Raw genomic sequence first — 16391 nt, forward strand, 5'->3', positions numbered from 1 at the left:
CAGTCAAAATGGGCCGCTTAGCAACCAGAGCAAACACAAGGCTTGAATTAACCAAGACATAGGGAAATAAGAGGGAAAGAGCCCAATAAACGCTAAATAGGTTGGGTGACCAGCAGCGGAGTGGGGCTAGTACACCCATAAGTCATGGGGAGGACATCAGGATCTCAACATTGGCTTTACTGTGTGCCACCCAGTTCACATGAAGGTAAAAGAGGGAGCAAGAGAGGCACATTCAGGACTTGCAAGGTTGTGTGTGTACAACTGTTCTAGGTCTAGGACACACTACAGTTAGTCCTCAACTTACAAGAATTCATTTACGTGATCAAAATTGGGACACTTGGCAACTGGCTCATACTTGTGACGGTTGCAGTATCCCAGGGTCACGTGATTCCCCCTTTGAGACCTTCTGAACAGCAGAGTCAATGGGGAAGCCAGATTCATTTAACAACCATGTGACTAACTTAACAACTGCAGTAATTCACTTAACAACTGTAGCAAGGAAGGTCATAAAATGGGGCAAAATTCACTTAATAAATGTCTCACTTAGCAACAGAAATGTTGGATTCAATTATGGTCGTTAAGTCAAGGACTCCCTGTACAACAAATGAGCTTTAGGTCTGAATCGTGTCTGTTTCTTAGTCTGGGCTACCTTATCTGGCTGACACCAATTTTGAAAGATGTGCTTCCTTTTCCTTATTAAGATAAAAATGTGAATTAGCAGGAGGGCTGTCTGGTTTATTTTCATAAATCACTTTTTTGGCTGGGCTCAAGACACCTTTACTTGACTGTTGCCTTGGTAGCAGATCTTCTGTCCTTCAAGGCCATCTCTACATTCACTGCCTACTCCAGCCCACCTCACAGGACTGCAGGGGAGGGGAAGGTCCAAGTCACATCCCTTGGCTGTGCACACCATTCAGGAGTCGACAAAGGAAGGGTAATTTAAAAAGTTAACTGAACAATGAATACATTGTGCCAAGTTAACCTTTCTTTCCCCCTCTGTCTCAGATTAACCTCCTACGTTCTGAGGAATCTCCACAAGAAAGGATGAAGTGCAGGGATGATGCAGTTTGGGGCAAATCTAAGCCGCTGGCATGCAGGGTAACGGGGAGGTTGGGTTAGTGCTCAGCAACCGAGGGGCAAACAGTGATCATGTAGAAGCATCTGGAGATAACAGCCCTCTTTCCTCTCCTCGTTGCTAGAAAACACATTCCTACTTAAAACCGAAGGAGCTACTCCATTAACACAAATACTTCACCAGGCGGCTAGACACTTGGAATAGTTCTCCGTGAACATATCGTTCGCGAACGCTTCCCCTCTCCGAGGAAGTTTACTTAATTTAAAAGGTAAAGTTGGGCAACCTACAAAAATGAAAAGCACCCCCCCCCGGCTGTTTAACCTGGCCCTGCCCCAAAGATGTACCGTATGTGCCTGAAAGGAGGGCTCAAAGAACACGGCTAAAGGGGGTCAAGGGCATGGACAGAGCGGCAGTGGTCAACCGCCTCACTCACAGCCATTCATGCCTTAAGCCACGCCCAGCAATGCGTTTTACATGGATCTGCCCTTGAACACCACTCAGAAGTTACAACTGGTCCAGAATGCAGCAGTTTTATTGCTTTAGGGTTGTTTTATACAGATATTCGACAGTTCATTTAGTCATCATTCGAACTTACAACAGCACTGAAAAAAGTAACCTATGACCATTTTTCACACTTATAATCGTTGCAGCATCTCCGTGGTCATGTGATCCAAATTTAGACCCTTGGCGACTGGCTCATAGTTATGATGGCTGCAGCGTCCCGGGGTCACATGATCCCCTTTTGCAACCTTCTGACAAGCCATGTCAATGGGGAAGCTGGATTCATTTAACAACCGTGTTGCTAACTTAACAACTTCAGTGATTTGCTTAACAAGTGTGGCAAGAAAGGCTGCAAAATGGGGCAAAATTCACTTAACAACTGTCTCAGCTTAGCAACAGAAACCCGGGGCTCAATTGCGGTCGTAAGTCGAGGATCACCTGTAGTAAGACCGTCTGGTCTTACGGTGATGTGGCAGTCCAGAGTTGTTTAAGATGGGCAGCCCTATAAATCTTTAAAATAAATTATTTAGATTATTTGAAATGTGGGGATCAGCTTGGATTGGGTCGGGGAACCCCAACAAATGTGTATCTGTTCCAAGGCAACTGGGCAAGGGCCGCTGACTTTTCACCGGGTTTCAAAATTCTTGCCTCTCTGATCACAAGATGCCATTCGTTCCACCCGCAGCGACTTCTGCCAGCAACCGTGCCCAGCCTGGCCAAGCGTTTCGCCCACAAGGGGGAAGTCCCAAGGGCAAGGGGCTGTCCTACAGACCCTCTTCGTGGCTGGCCCAGCCGTGAGGACAAACAACACCGTTCGTTTCAATACAGCAGATTTCTGGCCCGTCGAGAAGCCTTGCCCAAGAACCCGGCTGGAAAATAAAAACCACCCCAGAGCCGCGGCTCCAAAGCCCATTTGTTTAGAAGCTGACCTGACTTCAATTCTCAGCCACCGTCTGCCTTGAATGAAATAAGCCCACAATCTGCTAAAACAAAACAAAATGCTGGCATTCCCCGCTCCTGACTGCTTAAGAAAAAGAGGATCAATTCCTATCCATGCGTATAACCATAAATTACGGGCAAGAATTCCCAGCCTCAGATCGGTGACCACTGGTGTAACCACCAAATAGTCGTCATAATTGAAAATTAAAAACTCACCCAATCTTCAAAATCTTGCAACATTCCAAACCAGAGCCCCCAAATGTCACGATTTTGCAACTTTGGGCCATGGTAATAAATAATTAAATGTTTTTCAATGTAGGGGTTCCCCAGAGGCCATCTGGAGGAGTCGTGTTTGCCCCACTGCCAGAAACAAAGCAGCACAAGGGGGGTGGTCTTCTCCTTCCCACAGTCCCTAGCACAACTCTAACCAAGGAACAATTTCAAACTTTTTTCCCCCATCCATAAAGGCAAGCCACACATTTCAAATTCTGAAGGAGATTCCTGGCCCACCAAACTCAGCGTCTGGTGTGCTCATCATGAAGGAAGAACTGCGGCCTGGCCATAAGAGGAAAGCAATCTCCCACTAACATAAACACTGAAACAATCACCGGACAACGGAATATTCAACAGAACAAAAATGACCCCAATTACGACCATTTCTAAAAGCTCCAAACACAAGAACTTGGGAGAAGGCTGTCCCCCGTGGTAAAGCTGCAAGCCAGGGGGCGGCAACCAGCCCAAACTTCCATCCTGCAGGAAATGCCACAATTGCGACACTTGTTTATGACCACAGCGTTGCGAACACTGTGAACATCGGAAAGCCAAAAAACGGTTGGGGTGGGGGAAGAGAGACGAAAGACATGGAAAGTAGATTCCAGCAAAGACAGAGCAAGGACAGATGTTGGGCATCAACGCCTGTCGTGGCCAGGAGAAAGTTGAGCTTTGAGAATGGGTGCAGCCTTGGGGGGGCGGGGGGGGGGACGCTGGCACCCCTGATCCAATTCCCAGAATTTTTAGGCAAATCAATTTATCCAGCCCTAGGACAGAATGTCTCACTCAAGAGCCAAAGGGTACTTTTTTCCTCACAAAATGGCATTATTGCTATAAATTAAGGTTTTCTGGATGAAGGTGGCCCATCACAATAATAGCAGACTATCCTCCAAAATGTGGCCGAGGTCCTTCAGCCTCCAGCTTTTTTGGATCAGCTCATTCGCTTATCGCTTCCTCCCCAAAATGCAGACCTTTTCTTATCAGATGAAATCCAAACATTTGTTTTTCACAGGGCTTTTGGAAAGCCTGCTAATGACATTTTACAGGCCTATAAAAATAATGGGAAGGAAAAAAATATTTCTGAGCACTGAAAAATGCTGGAACAGAGCTTGGAAAAATGTCTTTGGGATGGGATTTCTACCCTAGGTGTAGATGAGGCAGAAATTATTCAGTGAAATGGGGAGAAAAACGTAAGAATCTTTCTGCATCAACTCCTGTCCTGATATATGGATGGGGCTTGCAGTGAGTGATTCACACTAAACAACTGCTTCTGCAGCAATAGAATAACAAGAGTTATTCTTGGAGGTCTTTTACTCCAATCCCCTGCTCAAGCAGGAGTCCCTACAACCGCAGCGGCCAACCTATGGGACGGGTGCCACAGGTGGCCCGCAGAGCCCTCTCTGTTGGCACTTGCGCAGTCGCCCCAGTCCTAGGCCTTCAGCTGGGTTTTATAAAATCTTTTTGCTTTCGGCCTCCACCATCGTGTGCAAAAAAAAAAAAAAAGGCGATGTCCATTTTGCTGTATGAGTTCATGGTGACCTAACCCTAACCCTAAGTGGAATTTTCCTCCAATGGGATTTTCCCATGTATTTTACCAGGAAACATAGATAGGGCAGGCTAGAAAAGTCAGTGCCCTCCTAACCATAGCCAAGCACTCTGAGTTTGTTGGCGATGTCCATTTTGCTCTATGACTTCACAGGTACCTAACCCTAAGTGGAATTCAATCAATTAATCAATTTCAACTTTTTGCAGGAAAAAGAAAGATCTCACAAAGTTGGAATTAATCGATTGAACTTTTTAGTCCCACCCAGTCTGCCGTTACCACTGCAGCCACACCCACCCAATGGGCCACGCCCACCCAATAGGCACCGCCCACCTTGCGCCCGACGATACCTAAGTGGGTTTTGGGTTGCAGTTTGGGCACTTGATCTCTAAAAGGTTCGCCATCATTGCCGTACACCATTTCGGACAAATGGCTGTCCAGTCTCTTCTTAAAAACCTCCAGTGTTGGAACAGCCACAACTTCTGGAGGCAGGTTGTTCCACTGATAAATTGTTCTAACTGTCAGGAAATTTCTCCTTAGTTATGGTCTCTCAGTGTAACTTGAATGGTTTCCCTTCCAGAAAATGTATAATCCATCGCCTGACACAACAGGAGACAACACTATATCCTGGGGCATTTTTGCCCCATCATTTGCTATAGTTCATTTCTTTCTGCTCTTTTCTTTAGGCCCTGCTGCCCTTGGAGAGAAGCACAGAAGCGGGTCCACCATTTGACAGGATTTCTCTCCACGGTCGCATTTACAACGTGCAAGTTTCATGCCACAGATAAAACACAGCAGGGTAAAAGGGAAGGAACGTTCCTGGGCAATTTCTCCAGTATACTAAACACAATTTGTTCTTACGCAACGGCTGCCTTGTGCAGCTGCCAAGGTTACTGAGACCTTGCTTGATCTGCTGCAGAAGACACACTGCACAAGTTTCAACTTGTGTGCAGGGATGTATTTTTCCACATGTTTTCTCCAGCTATACAGAATTCCCACTTGGACCATAATTCAGTGAATATCCTGTAATCAGAGCTGGAGATGGGAAGAACAACAGTGCAGGAAAATGGGAAGGAATCAAACCATTGGAGGAGCCCAAGATGGAATTCAGAGCTTGCAAGATGCTAGTTAGATGTGCACTGCCACTCTGTCTTCCAGTGCGTTACCACTTCATATGACCCTAAAAATCTAAAATCAGGCCAACAGAAATGATCTGAGAGTTTGCTGTCCATAAATCTTCAGATAAAGTTGGAGACGATCAAAGTTCTTCCTCTAAGAAAAAGCACGTTAAAAATCTTAAAAATCAGAAATACAGAATATAGGTTTTCTGCTTTAAATTTTTTTATGTAAATTGACACTTTAAAAAAAATTGTAAGGGCTCTTGTTCCCGATCTTCTGAAAGCAGGGGGGGGGGGGAGGTGTGAGTGTGGTGGCTCACCATTTCCACAATCCTGTTTTCTAAAAGGGAACCCGATCAAATTCACCCCTAGATTTCAGAGAATGTTTTAAACGAGTGTTTCTCAACTTTAAGAAGTGCGGACTTCAACTCCCACAGTTCCCTAGTCAGCCATGTTGGCTGGGGAATTCTAGAAGTTGAAGTCCACACATACTAAAGTTGCCAAGACTGAGAAACATTGGTCTAAGCTATCTCCCCTGATTTAGAAAGGACCAAGTGGGATTCTGTACTTTAGATTTTCTCAGACCGTCTAACCTGTATAATTTGTGTTCAGTAGTTGAGTTTTGGGAATACTGTCCTTGAAAGACAGCCCAGATGCCAGATCTTTTTCTGGGGCTGAAATGACAGAGGAACCTGGGCTGTTGTTTTCATGCACCCAGAGCCACAAAGGGAAATTTGAAATTCCTTTGGTGATCTTCTGAGCCATAAGCAAGCCAAGCTAGCCATTACAGCTCTTTAACAAACTGGGATTAAACAACCTGTGTCTATTGTGCCGAAACAAAACCCAGACTTGGTATTTCGTAAGTTTCTCCTACTATTGAAAGTTGAAATCTATTTCTGTCAAGGACTGTATTTTTATGCAAGCATACCTGCATAGCTGATGCATAACTATGACTGGCTGATGTGCCCACCATGGGTATTTTCTACTGCCCCATTCATCCAAGCCTTGAATGCAAAAAAAGAAATGAAAATAAAAATGAAAACGAATCCTCAAGGATTCTTTCACCCAGGCCTGCGCCCAAGCCCATGTGATTCCACATGACTGAATACAAATTGTTCTACTCTGCGCTTTGTACAATTCCTGTTGTCCAACAGCAAGGGCGTTTCAAAGAAAAAAAAGGGGGGGGGAGAGAAAGAACTTGCGGCCATAAATAGCGGTCGACATTATTTCCCCCAATTAAAGTTGGAGGCTATCTATTTTTTTAAAAAAGAAAAGTTAAGTAATAGTAAGGAACGTACTGTACCAAATGGTCAGATTTATGCTAGCTGAACAGTAGAACATTCACAGAATGGCTACATGGAAAAACACATCCACTTCTCATCCAAACAAGACTGTGAACAGGAAGTTTAAAAAGAGAGAAAAGAAATTAACCAGCTCCACTCTTGCATGTATGTTGCAAACAAGTTCGCCAAGCCAGCATTTCCTGTCACTAGCTGCTTTTGTTCCCCATGGGGGTAGAGAAGCTGCCGCATTTGGTGTCTGCGTGTGCATATTAATTCTTCTTTTTAATCGTCCAAATGCAGGAAAAATCACAAGAGCAATTTGACTTTGGCTTCTCTCAGAGAAGGGACAAAATGAATTTCTTCCAAGCAATAGCGGAAAGCGGGGGAAGAGAAGGGACGTCTGCAACCATCGGCCCCACATCTGCTCATGCCAACAGTGACTCCACACAGGGGGCATTTGGCCTATGGTGCACCATTCCAGGTCAGGGCTTGGTGCTCCCAGCCAGACAGCACCAAAGTCAGAAAAACGGAGAGGAGAGCTGAGTTAAGGTACGGTGGTCAAAAAACGAGGACCATCCTGGGAACGCTTTCTCCAACTCACAAACTTGATTAAAAGGCATTTTACTAGCACCTGCAACTCAGAAAAGGTGCCCGCAGAGCCTCTTTATTTTTCGGCGCAGAGAAAGAAGTTTCTTCCAGTGCCAGGTCTGCCTGGTGCATGGTGGCACACACCCAAGAGAGAAAGAAATGCCCCCTCCCCCACCTCGTCTTTCCCAACTTGACCCCCTCGTCCCTCCCAGCAGAAGCTGCTCCTCTTCCCTGGCCTGCATCTCCACAAACCCTCCGTGGGCCTCTCACTCTTGACACAGCCCAAGGTTTCAGCTTTGGCAGCTTTGGCGGTGGGTGGTGAACTGGCTTTGGGGGGGAAAGGGGATGCCAAAAGCAGAACAATAAATGGCACTGGTGCAAACGGCAGCCAGAATCTTTTGGGAGGGCTGCCAAAATTCCCAACTCCTTTTGCAAGGAGGGGAGGGAGGAAAGGCCCTCCCTACAGAAAACCTTTGATCACCAGTTGCTTGCACAAAGGAATCCAAATCTGATTCGGATTCCAAGTGATGCACAGGGCACTCGATAAGCCACTGGATCGCACCCCTCTCCCCCGAATGTGCATTCGGCCTCGGTTTAGCAACCCACTCTCCCCCCCCCCCCCCGTGCCACCAAGGCAGTTCCTTCTTCAAGGGGTGAGTTGAGTCACGTTCTGTGGCAGATTTCCCCAACAGAGCCCTTCAGGGGTATCTTCGACCACCGTAGCTGAGGATGCTGGGAATTGGAATCCCAACACATCAAGAAAGGACCAACAAGTGTTGGAGAATGGTGATCCCTAAAAGATCTGGAAACAACCAGGCAGATCCTAACTTTACTTGCAGGTTCTTTTCCCTCCCACTGAGAAAGGCTTAAACTGTTCAGACAAGCCTAATATGCAAAGCCTTATAGATTTGCAACATGGGTTCTGCCTCTTTCTCAGCAGATTTGTCTTCTCTCATGTGTTTGAAAGATGTTGGAGGAAAAAGACGAATAGCCTGTCAGGTAAAATAATGACAGCCAGGCAAAGAGGAGATGTTGCAATTTGCCCATCAGAAACAGCTCAAGAGTAGAGATATGTCCTTTTTTAACATTTGTATCGCATGCCAGCTGTATGGCATTGATTTTTATTTTAATGTTTTTTAATATTTTTATCATGATTGTTATATATTTGCTAATTTTTACTGCAGTGTTGTTTATAATCACTTTTTGTGAGATAGACAGCCATATAAATTTGATAAATAAATCAATTGAAAGAGCTCCTGCTATAATAGACTGACTCACAAATAACAATTTGGGAGTTTTGTTTAATTTTTCTGAATTCTGGAGACTGATTCAGAGATTCAACTAAACCAGTTTCAAATACTGTCTTTAAAGCCAACCCTCACATATCCCTAACTCATATAAACACAATACACACAACCTAATTCTTTGTTTACAAAGCTCTATAAAGCCTCTAACAATGCCTGCTGTTGATACATGATCACAATTATGCTAATAAGCTAGGCCCAGAACATCTAACTGACAAAAAACCTCTATTACATATAGTTTGCAATTATATCCAGAGTTATTAAGCATTTTTTTCTTTTTTCTTGCCAATATGAAAAGTGTGTTGAAGATACAGTTGAATATTTTGCCCATAATATACACAGCCAAGGGTGCACAGGAATACTTCACACCTAAACAGGGAAGGCAGAACTTGTAACAGATATCAATTTTACAAACTCTGCCCTCATCCTTACAGAGTCACAAACTTCATGGAGGTCACTTTGGGGAGAAACTCACATAGTAAGCAAGAGTTCACCATGGAGGCTAAGGAACTTAAAATGTATTACTGTTATCAGCAGAACTTGAATATTTTGGAAGACAACTGATGCCAAAGCTAGTTTTCAATTTTGGCTTTTGATTCTCAACTTTACTTTACATATCCTGGCAAAAGACTATTCAAATACTAGTTATTTATGTGACTGTCTGGATTTAAAGATGCAACCCACCTTTTCTTTTCCCCTCATGGATGGAAATGACTCTTAAGGTGAAACAATCTTCTGGCATAATGGCAGATTGTTTCTTACTCAGAAAGACTGCTTACATCCGTTTTGAAATTTAATAAATTAATATTCATGCCCCTAAAAGCCAATCTCAGGCTGTTGATCTGTGCCTGACTTGTAAACATGTCAGAAGAATGGTTCTTAGATCCTAGACACCAGACTAGGTGTGGTCTTGTCTAAATGTATACAGATCGGAATGGTCTTTTTCTGCACAATTTTGGGTCCTCTCTCTATCTGAAGCTTCTGAGTTTAGGAATCATGTGCAACAGCCCCCATTCAACTTTCGCTAGATTCTGTCTGCACTGCATCAAGTAACAATCTCCCCAGATGTAATGCAGCTATGGCCATCCGCTGTGTCCAAACTGAAAGCAAAGGACACAGGAGCCCAAGGAGAAATCTGTCTACCCCAGCCTGACTGCCACAAGCACTGGTGCTCGAGGGCTCTTTCACCCAGGGAAAATAACACCTGGCCCAGATCAATCAGAATGCAACTTCCTCATCATGCCTTGTAACTCAAGAGCAGCCTAACTTGTTTTTAACTTCCCAAAGTTTCCTGAAATACTTTACAACCAATCACCTGTGATTTATGTGGCAATGCACAAAGCCAAGTCAGAGGGAAGGTTAAGCTTCCCACCCTCACTGTGACATTTTCAGCAGTTTCACAGACACCCAAGCCTCATGTTAATGTCCACGTGGCCACCTGAAAATCTGCTGATTTATCCTCCGCTTTTTTGTTGAGACAAATCCAGCGGAGCACTTCCCAAAAATGTATGTCTGATAATGAACATGTGGAAAATTAGCCCAGTCACCTCTAATGACTTCCCCTTAATTTTATATTCAGCTGGAACTGCCCTTTTTCCAATATTTCTCCTACAGTTTATTAAAGCAATCCGTAAGAAGACAGAATTATTTATCTATTTCTTCCAGAGAGATATTCAACCTACTAGAATTGCATCTGGGCAAAAGCCTCTTCTGCAACTTTTTTTTTAAGCGAGGTACAAGAAAGAAACTTGACAGCAGAATAATCCTACCAATGACACTCAATTTTTAATCAGGGCTGAATGACAAGTACTTGAAAGAAAATTCAGGGTTTGTCTTGGCAGCGCCTAGCAAAAGTCTGAAATGCAGGCACCCCCAATCCAAGGGTGATCTAATCTTCCCCTTATGGTAACTTCCACATGTGGCTGGCTACAATTCCCACAATTCCAGGGGGCATTCGATTGGGTCATACTGGATGAGAAAACATATAGTCTAATGATGGCAAGGGATGCCCTCCAGACACCTCAGGATGGCCCTGGACTATGCAAAAAGTGGTTTACAGATGGATAAAGTTAAGTTATGGCAACAACCAGCTATAAACGTCCCCGCCCTCTGGGGCATCACCAAGCTCTGAGAAAAAGCTTCAGGGAAGCTCCGCCTTAACAGGCTCCCAGATAGATTGATGCTCAACTGGAAAGTTTGGCTGCTGAAATCCTTGCACTATAACAACTTTTGTACATTAAAAAACCTCAATGAACTGTACTGGGGAGAACCAGCTTCCACTCTGGGGCTCCCCAGCTCTTTCCTTGCAACAGTCACCCTGGAGGGCATCCCACCTCCCTGTTCCATCACTGCAATGCTAAGAAAGCAGTAATGCCGACATCCAAAATGGAGTGGGAGGGTGATTAAACAGAGGCCAGTCGCCTCCTCCATAAAATCCTGATTTTAAGCTTTCTGGAAGGTGCAGAGTGGAGAGGCACCTTTTTGAGAGCTTGACTTTGCTATACCATCCACGGGGGATATACTGAACAAACCCACAAGTCACCATCTTGCCATCCCAACCTTGGTTTCTACTGAAAGCATTTGTCACTGTTATTCTGCCGGGTTTTTTACATTTTATTTATATTTTGAGTAAACCACCTGGTTTAATAAACCCAAAGGAGGGACACGAGTAGTCCTGCCTCACCAAACCAAGCCCAGAAAAGCCTCCTCTTCTTCTTCTTCCTCCTCCCCCCTTGACCAGCCACAAGGAAGCCCGAGGGAGCCAAGCTCAGGCCCGGAGAGGCAGAAGCACCTGGGGGCAACCTTGGCCGAAGCAGCTGCTTCTTTCGGCCCGCCTCTCTGGACCCCTCTAGCTGGGGGGGGGCGCGAAGGGCTCTCCCTGTTTCCCCACCCGGGTCTCTTAATTCGAGGGGGGGCGGGCTTCCCCCCCAGGGTTCCACGCGGCCCGGGGAATGCTGGGAGTTGAAGTCTTCAAGCGCCCGTGCGTCACCCCGGCCTCTCCCCGCCAGCTGGCGGCGCCCGGGCCTCTGAGCAGGTGCAGAGCGCGGCCTTTCCTCCGCCTGGCAGGAAGGCCCCGCCCGGGGAAGGCCGCGTCTCCCTCCGTCCCGCCATGATTCAGCACGCCGCCGCCGCCGCCCCGCCCGCGCGCCCGACCCCCCCCCCCCGCCCCCCGCCCGCCCTTTGTCTCCAGGCAGACCGGCGGGGCGCCGCCGCCGGGCCTCGCTCGCCGGGCTCCCCGCGGGGAAAGGGCGGCGCGTCCGAGCGACCCACCCGACGCGTGTCAGCGGCCTCCCGCCAGGCCAGCGCCCGCTCTACCTTGCGCGGCGCTCCGATGCTGCTGCTGCTGCCGGCTGAAGCGGCGGCGGAGGCGGCGGCGGCAGGGGAGCAGCTCTCCGCGGCCCCTGGAGGCGCGGGCGGCGGGCTGGGGCTGCGGCGCGCGCCTAGCATGAGGGGCTCGTGCGGGCCGCCATCTTCGGAGGAGGCGCGGCGCAGCGAGGCGAGGCAGGCCGGGCCGGGCGAGGCGAAACGAGGCGACGGGGGAAGCCGCAGAGCCGCCCCCTCCTCCCGCCCGACGCGCCGCCGCCTCAGCAGCAGCAGCAGCGAATCAGAGCGCGCCCCGCGGCCGGGCGGGGAACTCCAGCGGCGGGGCGGGCCCGCTCCCTCGCCCCGCCCCCTCCCAGCAGGGCCCGGCGGAGAGGCTGCCATAGCAACGCCGCCCTCCCCCGCGAGGCCCGGCCGGACCTTCGGAGCGGGCCGGGGAGGGGCGGGCTAGTCTTCAAGGAGTGGATTTGCCCCCCTCAGGTTTCGTGGCGTGGGGGGGCAGCAGAGACTCAGCAGAAAGATGCCCCCCCCACACACACACACTTCTTCCCGGCCTAAAGCCGGTGGAGGCCAAGGCACGTCGAGAGGGGCGTTGCCAAGCAACCTCGTTTAGAGACGCGCGCGTTGGGAGGGGCGTTGCGTCATTTTAACGTCATCGTGGCCAGGGACGGACGCCACGCCCCAACTTCGGGATTCTGCGGACGTTGCCGGCCTTTCGGGGCAGGAAAAGGAGTTACACCTGCTCCCCCCCACCCCAAGGCCATCCAGAAGTAGCCTCTGTGCAAAACACGTCCAGATGTTCACGGATGCGCCCCCCCCCTTCTCCCCACTGATAAAATGCTGGCCTGGAGCTCTGCTGGAAGCTGCAGGTATCATCTGAGCAGGGCTGCAAAAGTGGGGATCCTCGTTAACAGAAAGGTGGTTGGTGGTGGCTAGTTGGCAGAGTCACTTTTTCTCTGTCGGTGAAAGGGAAAGGGCAGCTTTTTTGCCTGGAGTTCCCAGGATGCCGGGTGAGGTCAAGATGGCAGCCACAACTGTGAAACCGACACTGCCCCTGTTTTTGAGATGCATTGCAGGTGGACTCAGTTGCACCGTCGTGGCTTTGGGGACCACTCCCTGCAAGGACCCTAGACCAGGGGTGTCAAACTGCCGGCCCATGGGCCGGTTGCATCATATGGAGGCAGCGCCCACCTCAGCTCCGGCAATGCAAAAAAACAAAAAAACCCACCCACTGTACTGACTTATTGGGCAACCTCCCAAACCTTTGACCAAAAAGCTTTGTATGATGCCTTTGCCCAGCTTTAGTGGCTCCTGCTCATTTTTTTGCCAGGAGGTTTTTTCCCCCAGAAGATGAATTGATCCCTTTCAAAGGATTTGTTTGTTTGTTTGTTTGTTTGAAAAGTGAGACCGGGCTTAAATACAGCAGCAGAAAAGTCTGAACAAAACCAGCATGTCAGCCAGTCCTTTGTACGGCAGCATGATGGCCTTCAGTACCCTCCAACCTGGCCCCTGCTTGGCTGTCCCCGTCCACAGAAGCAGAGGTCGTCCCAGGACAGACCACTTCAGAGCCAGCTGTTCCCTCTTCAGGGCCTAAGAAAGGAAGAGCCTTCCTGGCGTCTCCTCCTGCAGCTGTTCCTGGTTGTCCAACGAGGAGAGATTTATTTCGCCTGGTCATCAAATTCCAGGAGCTCAGGTAAATCAGTCTCACATCCTATTTGCTTTCCAGACTGATTTAATTGAGGGCAAAAAATGAATCCAGCATCAGTTGGAACTTTTTTTTACAGCAGTTCAAGAAGTTTGAATCCCAGTGGTGATTACAAGAGACATGGCTGGGAATTCCCGCTTTAGATAGATTAGATTAGATTAATTAGATTAGATAGATAGATAGATAGATAGATAGATAGATAGATAGATAGATAGATAGATAGATTTTCCTGCATGTGGCATTTTTCTCTTTTCTCATAAACTACCAGAGAATCTCCTCCACTGCATAAAGCATGGGGGCATTGAATAAAGGATACACAAACAAAGCAACTTCCCAAGATGCCACCTAAGCCTTGGAAGTTTGTCATAGTGGCAACTTGGCATCCGACTGTTATTTGGGCCCTGAGTTGGTAGCAACGGGATCCAGGGCTCCAGAGAATATTTTGTTTACCTGTAAATCAGACGGCTGTTGCATAGAATTGTACAGCCTTAATCCAACTCTGGGGAGATCAGGGTGGTGCATAAACTCTGCTGCAAGGATGGAAGGCTTGAGGGCGCTTGCCTTGTCTGTGTACTCCCAGGCATCCCTTAGCCTAAACGGAAGCTGTTTTGAAAACTGTAACGTAAGCGAATGTTCCATATGTCCAAGAAATATTGACTGCACAAACGCACCAGTGCAGAGAGAAGAAAAAAGATTTCTGAATCCGTAGAAAGAGCAGTTGGATTCCAAACCCATTAGAGAGGCAAAATGGGTCACGCTGAGAGAAGAGAAAGAAAAAGGAAATCAATTTTGCCACATGCCGATGAAACCCTGGATGGAAAAGACTTGCTTAAATGGTCAAACGCCAGACCATTCGGGGCCAACTGGGGAGCGCCAAAGAAGAGATTTAATTTCCCATTTCTAGAACTCTGTGTGTGTGAGAGAGAGGGGGCGGGATTGAATGGACTGGCAGCAGCAACTCTGGGGCAGGCAAAAATTACTTTTTCAGCAAAACCCAGAAGTATTCACTGCCACTGACAGGTAGCCAAGCTTTTGGCCAGAAGAGGAACGAACAACTGGAAGGCATCTGCCCGATGAAGAAAAGAGGCCGAACCCAGAGGAGGAGGAGAAGCAATGGAGTGTGCGAGACAAGGGCTTGCAGGGTGGCCTGGAACAGGCAAATTAAGGATGGTGCCACCACCTCTTGCGGCAAAGTCTGCTCACCAGCAGCTGTCAGTCATGGAAAATCCAGACAGTCAGGCCTTGGGGGGGCAGCTAGAGCCTCCCAGCCCTGCTTGAAGATAATGGGAGCTTCTCCTTTCTTTATTCAGCAACCAGCAGCTTCAGCTAATTAACTTCCGGTAGTCCCGATCCTAATGAAGCAGGAGATAGGCTCAAAGAGAACTCCTTGAATACCTAGCAAGCATCTCTGGACCACTGATCCTGGGTTCAACATTAAGGCAGGAATTCAGTTTGGCCTCTCTTGCATGTTGTGCACCCCAAGTCTCTCTTCCAAACAGGAAGTCACTGCAGAAATTCAGGGCAATGTTTTAGACAGGTGCCAACTAAGGAAAGCACCAAGACACTGATTAAATCCAGATAGCACACAAGCTTTAATAACTCTGTGGATCAATAAATAAAATGGTCTTTCTTTCTGTTCTTTCCCTAACACATTTCCTCCAGGGTCAGTGCTGTCCATCTGCTTTCTCAGCATGAGTTTTCTGGAAATAACTGCCTTCCTTCGCCTGTCCAAAACTGATTCCCAAAACTGCCAGGCTCAGCAGCCCACGCAGAAAGGGGCGATAGAGGACATCCAGCATCCAAGCATCGGTGGCCTTAGCTCCGCAGGGACCGTGCTGCCTATTGGAATAATTCAGGCTATTTTGCAAATGGGAAAACAAAGCAAAACTTCCAAACCCCTTCATTAGATCGCAGGGGACGGATTTCTGAAGTTGAGAGGGACTGAGACCTGGCACAATCAGGGAGCCGGCAAGCCCAGCATTTAAGCAATTAGCCCCTTTTCGGCAGAGAAATGAGGCAACAGAGAGAAGCTCTAGGGGCTGGCTAGAGAGGCCTTCAAGCGGCAAAGCTAGTGATGACTTCCAGCTTGACTTGCAGCTTATGGAACTGAGCTGACCGTGCAGGATTTTCCCTTGGAAGGGAAGCTCAGCCTTGGCCTTGCACGTGTGCGTTTGCCTGGCTGACGGAAGGGCTTTTGGCAGGTCGAGGCTGCCCAACTGGTTCTGCTGCTGCTGCTGCTCTGCTCACGAGGGGAGGGCGAGGCGTGGCACCCTCCATCCACGCCACTGTCTGCACAGCCTCAGCAAAGCAGCCTCTGCAAAAGGCTGGGCGAGATGCCTGCAGGATGCCGTCTGTTGTGGGGGCTGCCGGGAAAACGGTCGGGGAAAGGCAGCGGGGGCAGGACGCTGAAAACCGGTCTTCCATCTTGCCGTCTGCTGTCGACAGCACTGGTTCCCAGGCTCCTTCCAAGTCTGCTCCGAGTTTGCAGCTGCAGCATTTAAGGAACTGCCGGCTCCTCCCGCATTTATTTCATTGAATATTCATCTCCCATCCGGGGAGTCTTGGTGGTTCCTCACAAGCCGTTGATCCTTCCCTTCCAACCTCTTGTCCTTTCAGTGCCAGAGAGTGTTATTTTGAGCAACTTTTCCATATAATGGCTTTAAACCCTGCCGCCGGTTGTTATACTGCTTTCTTACCGTTTGTTTTGTAGCTTTTGGTTTATTATTAAGATACGCTTACTTGTT

General features: G+C 48.1%; 1 protein-coding gene across 3 annotated transcripts in view; it reads right to left on the reverse strand.

Annotated features, from left to right (window-relative positions):
* Positions 1 to 12182, reverse strand: part of MBNL3 (muscleblind like splicing regulator 3) — a 49213-nt gene extending 37031 nt beyond the window's left edge. For all 3 annotated transcript variants that reach the window (XM_081336559.1, XM_081336560.1, XM_081336558.1), the window contains exon 1: positions 11937 to 12182. The gene's annotated coding sequence lies outside the window, so the exon portion shown is untranslated. The remainder of the gene's footprint in view (positions 1 to 11936) is intronic.
* Between the last annotated feature and the right edge of the window lie 4209 nt (positions 12183 to 16391).

Source organism: Vipera berus (assembly GCF_964194415.1).
Source record: "Vipera berus genome assembly, chromosome: 11".
Taxonomy (NCBI): Eukaryota; Metazoa; Chordata; class Lepidosauria; order Squamata; family Viperidae; genus Vipera; species Vipera berus.